The sequence below is a fragment of the Tenebrio molitor genome, unplaced genomic scaffold (genome assembly GCF_963966145.1).
Source record: "Tenebrio molitor unplaced genomic scaffold, icTenMoli1.1 SCAFFOLD_714, whole genome shotgun sequence".
In the NCBI taxonomy this organism is placed as follows: Eukaryota; Metazoa; Arthropoda; class Insecta; order Coleoptera; family Tenebrionidae; genus Tenebrio; species Tenebrio molitor.
This window is the reverse complement of record NW_027184211.1, coordinates 1-10306: the sequence shown is the minus strand read 5'-3', so window position 1 is coordinate 10306 and position 10306 is coordinate 1. Positions and strand designations below refer to the sequence as shown.

At 41.0% G+C, this 10306-nt stretch overlaps 1 non-coding gene across 1 annotated transcript; it reads left to right on the top strand.

The window, feature by feature from the left end:
- The first annotated feature begins 5181 nt into the window (after positions 1–5181).
- LOC138140983 (5S ribosomal RNA) lies at positions 5182–5301 on the top strand. Its single transcript, XR_011162886.1, has one exon. It is a non-coding gene; the product is annotated as a 5S ribosomal RNA (ribosomal RNA).
- The last annotated feature ends 5005 nt before the right edge of the window (positions 5302–10306 follow it).

Here is a 10306-nt window from a genome sequence, read left to right as displayed (position 1 = left end):
ATCCAATATATTTACATAGCTTAAATAGCATGTTTATTTTTTATAGAAAAATTTTGCATTTCTCGCTTTCTTAAACTGTATGTAACATTTTTCATATTTTTTCGCTGTCATAATGACATAATAAAAGTTAATTAAAAATCGCTGTTTCACGTCTTTTTCTTTTTTGTTCGAGAGTTTTTGTGGTTCTGAAAAGAACCGTTTATAAATGTGTCGAAAACGAAAAACATCTATTTCGAACTGGTGTACTTGGTGACGGCTTTGGTACCTTCGGAGACGGCGTGCTTGGCCAACTCACCGGGCAACAACAGACGCACGGCAGTTTGAATTTCTCTGCTGGTGATCGTCGAACGTTTGTTGTAGTGTGCCAGACGGGAAGCTTCAGCGGCGATACGTTCGAAGATGTCGTTCACGAAACTGTTCATTATGCTCATAGCCTTACTAGAGATACCGGTGTCGGGATGGACTTGTTTCAACACCTTGTAGATGTAGATGGCATAGCTCTCCTTCCTCCTGCGCTTCTTTTTTTTGTCGCTCTTGGAAATGTTCTTCTGAGCTTTCCCGGCCTTCTTGGCTGCCTTACCACTTGTCTTCGGCGGCATTTTTCAATTCAATTCGATTCAACAAACTCGCGAACTGCTCTGACTCGTGTGCGTGCGTTAACTTTGCACCACCACCTTTCTGATAGGTAGTGTGTTCACCAGAACCCCACCTGAAAACGGGCTCCCACCAATCGTCACGTCCTATTCTCCTATCACGGAGGCTATAAATTCGAAGCACAGCTACCAGCTTTTACAATCGACGAGTCCCGTCCGTCAGTTTTATTACTTCTCGTGGTGTCTAACGAACGAACTTAAAATGTCAGGTCGCGGTAAAGGAGGTAAAGTGAAGGGAAAAGCGAAATCCCGTTCGAGCCGTGCCGGTCTCCAGTTTCCGGTGGGTAGGATACATCGTCTTCTCAGAAAAGGAAATTACGCGGAACGCGTCGGTGCAGGAGCTCCCGTCTATTTGGCCGCCGTCATGGAGTACTTAGCCGCCGAAGTTCTAGAATTGGCAGGAAACGCTGCCCGTGACAACAAGAAGACACGTATTATACCGCGTCATCTGCAGCTGGCCATCAGAAACGACGAGGAATTGAACAAACTCCTGTCCGGAGTTACGATCGCCCAAGGCGGTGTCTTACCCAACATTCAGGCCGTACTTTTACCCAAAAAAACCGAGAAGAAACCTTAAACGAACGATCGATCCATCTCCGTGGCGAAAACTCAAAATATCGGCCCTTCTCAGGGCCACTATAGCTTTTTTTTTTCGTAAAATGACCGATGCATCTTTTCTTTTTGTATTATTATCATTGCGGTCGTCAATTTGGCTGTATGAAGAAAGATTTACGACTGCAATGCCAAAAGGAAAGCAAGGGGTGTTTACGATCTTGGTACATTTATCAGGTAGTCCGTTGTTTCTCGAAAGAACATCATGTTTCTTTTTTTTCCTCTTATTTTTATTTTGTGGTTCTGAAAAGAACCGATTTTGTATTTCGTATTTTATTCTGGTTTTCTCGAACGGTGAAGAGCGCCAGGAAATTAACCTCCGAAACCGTAGAGGGTGCGTCCTTGACGTTTCAAAGCGTAGACGACGTCCATCGCTGTCACGGTTTTACGTTTGGCGTGTTCCGTGTAGGTGACGGCATCTCGGATGACATTTTCCAAGAACACTTTCAGGACTCCGCGAGTTTCTTCGTAGATCAAACCGGAAATACGTTTCACGCCGCCACGACGAGCCAATCTTCTGATAGCGGGTTTCGTGATGCCCTGGATGTTGTCACGCAGGACTTTGCGATGACGCTTCGCTCCTCCTTTTCCCAATCCTTTGCCTCCTTTACCGCGACCGGTCATCTTTTCAGATTATTTCAACTGACACAAAATACCTGCACACCTCGTCCCTAGGAAGTCAACTACCGCAAAATTTCAACTAACGGAGCCTTATAGATTCAACGGTTCACCATCGACCAATCGACGAAGTCAGCCGTTGACTTTGTTCACGTATAAAAGTACAATTTAATATGGCGGAATTTTTAGTACCCGTTTACCTTTCGACGCGTGCACGTCTAACGATCGTCAGTTTTGTTTTTCATTCGTTTCATTCGAAATGGCCAGGACCAAGCAGACCGCACGCAAGTCCACCGGAGGAAAAGCCCCCAGGAAACAACTGGCTACCAAAGCGGCCAGGAAAAGCGCTCCCGCCACTGGCGGCGTCAAGAAGCCCCACCGTTACAGACCTGGTACCGTGGCTCTGCGTGAGATCCGTCGTTACCAGAAAAGTACCGAGTTGCTCATCCGCAAGCTTCCCTTTCAACGTTTGGTGAGGGAGATCGCTCAGGATTTCAAAACCGATTTGCGCTTCCAAAGCTCCGCCGTGATGGCCCTCCAGGAAGCGAGCGAAGCTTACTTGGTCGGTCTGTTCGAGGACACGAATTTGTGCGCCATCCACGCCAAACGTGTAACCATCATGCCAAAGGACATCCAACTTGCCAGACGTATTCGGGGTGAACGCGCTTAAATTTTTCCACATCGTGTTTCGGAAGAACAACAACATCCCGAGAAAAACGAAACACGAATTTTATAACAAAAAAATCGGTTCTTTTCAGAACCTCAAACCTTACAGGCAAAAAAAAAAAATATATCGCCCTTCAACCGGAAATGAATAAAATAAAAATGTCAATAATCGGTCGGTCCTCTCGATTCGGGTTGGGTTGCGGTCGTTCGTAAAATTTTATTGCATCCTGTCATCACCTACCTGCCAGCTGATGCTATCTATTTTATTTGGTTTCGCCGTAAGGATAGTTTTATTTCTTTTTTTCGTCGTAGATTATCGTGTGGCCCTGAAAAGGGCCATTTGTGCGTGCCCCGTTGCCGGTAGTACGATGATGACGTCGGAACGAGGCACAGCCGAACGAACATGAGTCGAGTATCCATCCACGTTTCTCACTTTTTCCTCTTCGGCGAAGCGGCCTTTTTCACCTTGACAGGAATGGCTTTGGCTGTCTTGGGTTTGGGTGCTTTGGGTTTTTTAGTCGGACCAGCCTTGTTAGATTTCTTCGCTTTGGAAGGCGATCGGGGTTTCGGGGCGGCTCTAGTTTTCTTTTCTGCCGAGGAGGCGGCCGATTTCTTGGCTTTCGCTGCGGCGGCGGAGGCAGCGACGGCGCTCTTCTTTTCGGCAGCAGTCTTCTTCGCTTTGGGGGAGGCTTGTTTTTTGGCTGTCTTCGAGGAAGCCTTGTCGGAAGTCGTCGCGACGGCGGTACGTTTGGCGGATGATTTTTTCGTCTTGGATGCGGCGGACGAAGCGGGTTTCCTCTTGTCGGAGGCGGAGGCGACTTTGGCACCACCGGAGGTGGACGAGGCGAGCTTGAACGAACCCGACGCGCCCTTACCTTTCGTCTGAACCAGAGATCCCGACGCCACGGCGCCTTTCAGATATTTCTTGATGAAAGGGGCGACCTTTTCGGCGTCGACTTTGTAATTTGCGGCGACGAACTTCTTGATGGCCTGAAGAGACGATCCTCCGCGTTCCTTGAGTCCCTTGATGGCGTTGTTTACCATCTCGGATGTCGGAGGATGGGACGGTTTCGCCCTGGGATTTTTCGCTTTTTTCTCTTTCTTCGCGTGGGATTGAGGGGTGGCAGCGGAACCGGTGGTGACCGATGATGCTGTTTGATTTTCGACGTCGGCCATCTTTCACGTTAAAACGTTAAAAGTTAATAATAATTATTGAAAAAACACTTGCTCACACACGTACACTTCGAGCACCTCGTGAACGAGAATTGAACAAAAAAATTTTCTAAGTCTTTATAAAATAGTCGCCACTGCGGACGGAAGACTGAACGCGCACCGCGTCCGCCGTCGAAGAAATTGCAGGCCTCGGAATCGTTGCCCGCGTGATGGCATCGTCCTCTTTCCTCGATCACCATCGCCACCGTGTGATCAAGCTGGCCGAACTCGGTTTCCGAAGTTTCCCTGGAGATAGCGAAGTTCGTCTCGGAACGTCGGTGGGTTTCGAATCAGGTACACGCCCCTCCAACCACCAGCCCTAAATCCGGGTCGTCACGGTTTCGATTCGGGACCGACGGTTTACGTCGGCGGTGCGGGGTAGACGCGTCGATTCCGGGAATCCATATTTCGTTCGCCGAAATATTGGTCCATCTCTTCCCGGAATACCGCGCCACCTTCTCGATTTTACGACATCTTCGCGTCGCCAAACGCTTCCGAAACGGTCGAAGCACAGAAAGGACCTGGTGTTCGAACCGAGGCAATTCCGACAACAGGATGCCGCGAACCGCCTCTCCGACGTTCAGGTCGATCGTTTTCGGCGGAAGTTGAAACGGGACGAGTCGACGACGGGTCCCGTTGCCGTCCGGACCCTTCGGGACGGCCGAAAGTCCGTCGAGAGGATCATCCGAAAGGAGACGGTCTTCATCGTCCGACCGATGCCGCACCTACGAGTTTTCCGATATTTTCTTCGACGGATCTTCAGGTTTTCTTCCTTTCTTCCGTCTTTCTCTCTTCGTAATTTCGTGTCCGACCTGCGTCGTCCGAAGTCGGGGTGAAGATCGAAGAAAAAACGCCAAAAATAACAACTCGTCAGCCACGCACACCGCGTTCGAATGTCTAACGGTCCAACTTGGATTTTCGAAGATCGCCGAATCCGAGGGACGATAAATAATAATAATAATAATAATAATGGTAATAAATAATAATGTTAATAATAATAATAATGATATGATGATTATAACGATAATTATTATAGATAGGTAAATAGAAACACAGGTCTCCTCTCGAAAATCGGAACTTCCTGATATTACTTACATATTTCGGTCGATCCAAATGTGGGAATCTCGTCGTCGTCGGAGCAAGCAGCGCGGTGGGTGGGGTGAAATTCTGGATTTTCCACCGCCGCCGGCGGTCGAAAAATGTGCGACGCGGGAGATCGCCAGTCCGTCTAGTAGTCTCTCTTGTCGTTAGAGCGTGACGTGGTGGTTGTTGTGGGATTTCCCGTTAGTTCGGTCCGACGTCGGTCGTCAGAGGGTAAGTGCATACGGAAACGAAACGCATCGCGTTTTGATGTTCATATTCGTGCATCGGAATGTTAAAAGCAATATATTTTACACCAACGATCACACCTAAACACCACGGCAACGGCCATACCACGTTGAAAAGCACCGGTTCTCGTCCGATCACCGAAGTTAAGCAACGTCGGGCGCGGTCAGTACTTGGATGGGTGACCGCTTGGGAACACCGCGTGCCGTTGCCCCCCAACACTTTTTGTTTTTTTTTGAAATCCATAGCAACCACCGAACCGATTTGTTTTTCGTGCAGGTATTCGGAAACATGCACAGACCCGTATCATGTAGATTCATAGCTTTAAGTACTAGATAATTAAGAAAACAATTTTTTTTGTCGATTAATTGTAAACAATTGCAGAATAAAAACTCGTCAAACGGTAAAGGTTGTCGTTCGATCACCGAAGGTAAGCCACGCGGGCAGCGGTCAGCACTTGGACGGGTGACCGGTTCATTATATTCCTTCCGTGAGTTTAACAAAGATAACATATGCAAATGTCGTAAGTGCGACGAGGAAGACGGCGATCTTTTAATGTAAAAAAAATATATATTAGGTTACGCGTACATGCCACTTTGACTGCTGCTTTATTTTTTTGGTTTTTAAATAATTAGAGATCTGAATTCAACATATCAGTTCTATGTTATAATGGACAGACAATGTTGTATTCTTGGCCCCTAACACGTTAAGACCAACATAAAAACTAGAATAACTTACCATTCGTTAAACGTTAAACAATTTCGAACCACGTTTTTTTGAGCTCGAACAAACTCATAACACAACACTCATTTATTAGTCACTGGACCATTGTAAAACGAGAAGAGAGAAAAACCATGCGAAACTATTTTTAAAACGAAGAGAATAAAGGTTTTAAATGGTAGGGCTGTATGACAGACTTGTCAATTATCGTGGGGGGTACGGCTGAGATTTATGACGAAATCGAGTGGCGCCGGCGGTCGGTCACTTTCACGAAAGAGGTCTAAACACGGGTCGTTTACGATACCCTCTGGTTACTAGAAAAGTTCTAGACAGATGTTTGTCGGCTTTTCGAGGTATTTATTTGTGAGTCCAAAGACTCAATGGAGTAATATCGGACTGAAATTCCAAGATTTTGCTGTGTAATCCAAAAAACTATGTTCCTCGTAACATTTAACGATGTGTTAATTCAACTATTATTTTAATTTTTCGTATACGTATTTATACTAAAAAGTACAGCGCTTCCAACAGTGAATTGTGAATTGAAAATGTTTCAAAGAAAGATCGATAGTTTTGAAAAAATTACATATTAATAAATTTAGATAGATTTAGAAGTATACATTGCACTTACTTTTCAAAATTATTGTACTTCTGATTTGGTTGAAATAACATAATATGTAGCAGTCATAGTTGCGATTGTAGAAAAAATCTTGTGTACATTGCAGTCGCGGCTGGTGTTGGGTAAAACCTTTATTTTTTAGGGGGTCATTACCCAAATGACCTCATGGACCAGCCGTTCCTGTTAGGTTTTATATATCAAATTGATTCGTCTGTCTTTTTCATCATGCCTTCGAAAAGCGAGCTCCTGTTTCGCCAAAGTAACTGTGACGTCAATTAAATACGATAATAAAATTCGGTTTTTCCCATCTTCTTTTCGTATCCCACCTCCACCCGGCGGCAGTAGTGCAGTGCTTATCAACATAATTACCGGCGTCTCGCCTCCACATTTTGACTTTTTTGTGTTTTATGTGTTCTCTAAGTCCAAAATTTTTAAATTTTTAAAAAGAGATTGCGGTACTATTCCTGTTGCTGAAATTATAATAATATATTTATTAATTTTTGTATTATATGTCTGTGTTATATTGTGTGAATTTGGAACAGCTATATCTAAAAGATATGCTTGCTTTTGTTGTTTATTTAAAATAATAATGTCTGGTCTGTTATGCTGAATGTGAATGTCAGTTAAAACTGTGCGATCAAAATATAATTTGTAATTGTCATTTTCTAAACAACTTTCTGGTTTATAAATGTAATGTGGTTGTGTATCCTTTAATAAATTGAATTTAACTGCTAAATTCATGTGTATAATTTTTGCGAATATATCATGACGTTTTTTATATTCGCTGTGAGCCAAAACGGTGCAAGATCTTGTATTGCAAATATAAAACCCTCAGCTCTTTAAAATATCTCCCATGTAAAGACTTTTGTTTTATATTTGCTATAGTGTCATATCACGAGCTCTATTGAGAAAATAATTTTTTAGTGAAGCAATTTGATTTGTGTTGTAGAATTTCTAGATTTGAAAAACCCCTACCACCATTTTCGCGTGGTAAATTAAATCTTTCAACAGCAGATTTGGGGTGATGTTTACAAAATTTTGTAAAGAGAACTCTAGTTTGAATATTTATATTCTTTAAATTAGTTTTGGACCATTTTATAACACCAAAAGAATAGATTTAATTTTATAATTGAATGTTGAATATGATTTGATTGATTAATACCTAAATATTTATAAAATTCTCCTTTATTTAAATTTTTAATGATTTCTCCTTCTTTAGTTATATATTCTAAATTTTCGTAATGACCACGACATATTGATTGATTTTCAGTTATTGTTAAGTTTTATGTCATCCATATAAAGAAGGTGATTTAATTTAATATTAATTTTATAAATTTTAAGAATTTTAATTAACCATGAATGTGGTACTGAATCATAGGCTTTTTTGTAGTCTATGAATTGTTGTTGCATTATTTTCCAAACGTTTGAGACTTAAAATATTCGTCAAATGTTCTTCTTTTTTTAAATCAGAATACCCCTGACAAATCCGAACATTTTGTTTTGCGGTAGATAAAAATAAACATGGGCCAAGACAGAATATTAATATTCGGTGTGGAATTTTCCTGCGTTCTTGTTCATTTCTATCGAAGTGCTCACGAAAAGTTGTGAATATCAACACTTTGTAATTGTCGTAGTGAAAAATAAAAAAGATAGCTATGGGGCACAACTTATTTCGCACTTCATTAGAAAAGTAACAGTATTAAAATAAAAAAAATATTTTTCTAAATTTCGAACGTTAGGTCTATCCTGACCAGCCGCCAATTAGTGGTATTATTTATTTTTTGCTGTTTTCCACAATAGTTATTTTTATATTAAATATAAACAATATTTTTTCTATCATTGATTCAAAAAATTGAAATTAAAAATTCAAATTTTTGAAGGAACTCTGAAGTTTCAATGCAGTGACCATGTTGCTAGGTAACTAATAAAAAACAGTGCGTGAAATGAAAAACAGAAATAGTCGTATGCGTTTTTGTATGGTTTCTATGTTTCGATCTTACTAACAATGCAATGAAAAATGACCCACTTCAGGCACAGATAACTATGCGTGAATTTCAATTTTTTGAATCAATTATATAAAAACAAAATTGATTTGGCGGCCGCTACACAAAAGTGGTGGGAGGCGAGAACCTGTTTCCGCCGGTCTCCGTTTATGACACAGCTGACGGAAATCTTGGTCTTTTTTTTTCGTTTATTGTTAATTTTAAAATTAATAAATTTTCCCTGGATACGTATTCGACTTATCCGGTACGAGTTATTTTTAAATTAACTTAATGGCCCGTTGCTCTTGTTCTTTTTATCGTTTTATCGTTAGCAATAGTACAATACTCACGCATTTTTAATCTAAAAATTAACAAAACTTGAATGGATCGGGATTATCACACTTCTGAATTGAAGTTTTCATTCGTTTAAAATATAATTGATAGTAATACGTAATGCGGATTGCCTAAACGTTGCTTCCATCACGTCAACATCACACATTCACGTTCGCCCGTAGAAATGGCGTGATGCACACGAAATCGATCCAAAAAGGCTCATAATATTTGTGTCACGCGAATCTACGTCGAAAACTAGAAAAAAAAAAAAATTCAATTCGAATTTCAATAATCGAAACGATGCGTCGTCGATACTAAACGTAGGTAGTAACTAAAGTGTGATCGGGTGCGATAAAAGTGTCCGTCAATAATCATCATCCGACAATCATTTAATAGACGAACGCTAATTTTTGGCACTCACTCGGACGACAGAACCAGTCCAGACGGAACCGGGGCGCGGGGTGGGTGGGTGGTTGTATGTCCGTGAATCTGTCCGGCGCGCGTCAACATTTCAGTTATCGTCGCGAGAGTTAAAACGAAAGGTGGTTAGTGTGAAAGTGACGTTTTTTCGTGGAGACACGTTACGAAGGGTGAGTACCTAATATAATATAAAACCAACCGAAAACCCACAATAGTGCCCCGGTTTATTATCGTGAATAGGTGTTTGGTAAATATTTTCTGTATTCCAACTAGCAAGTCTTTTATCAAAAAACTCCGGCAACATGGCTATTGTGGTATTATTGATACCACCTAACTGAAGAATGATTAAAAAGATTATAAAGTTAATAACTAAGTCGACGATTTTATCGGGAAATTGAACGGAGAAACAAAAATAGCTCTTAGCGACAGTTTGCCTGAAGTCGCAAATAACGGCGATTGACGAAATCACGTTTTTTTTTATTTTAATTCCAATGAACAATACACAGGGTCACAATTATCTGTTATGTATTCTATAATGTTTTGCAAAGTAAATAATGTGAGTTGTCATGCGTAATATTAATTAGCTAAGTAATTTTTGCAAGTATTTTATGTCAGATATGCAATGTATAATAACGTAATGTTGCAAAGTATTTTAATTTTTATGCTAGGTAGAGATAATAAAATAGAAAAATGATTTAGGAACATAAAAAATCTCATTAAAACAGGAACAATTGAAATTAAAATAAACATAACATTCTGTACTAAAGTACAGTTTTGTTCACTCCTTTTTTCAAAGTCCTTCTGTCCTCTCATTTGCACATACTGCTATTCCAAAACAGTGAAATTGTCTGTTTCAGGGAATCCTTAACGTTCCTTGCTAATGTCAACAACGTTTTCGATGAAACAAAGAGTCGGAAAAATGTCGGCTCATTGTATTCAATAACATACGCGACTACAAAACCATCTGTATCATTTGTAGGAATCGCGGTTTTTTCGATGAGAAATTCGTTCTAATTTTTTCTTTCTTAAAAAAGCTAAGTAATTTTAATTTCCACTAAAGATGAACATTTAGGCTATATGCTGGGTAATGCAAATCCATCAACCATTCAACTAGGTTGTTCAGCAGATGTACGATTGTTTATTTGATT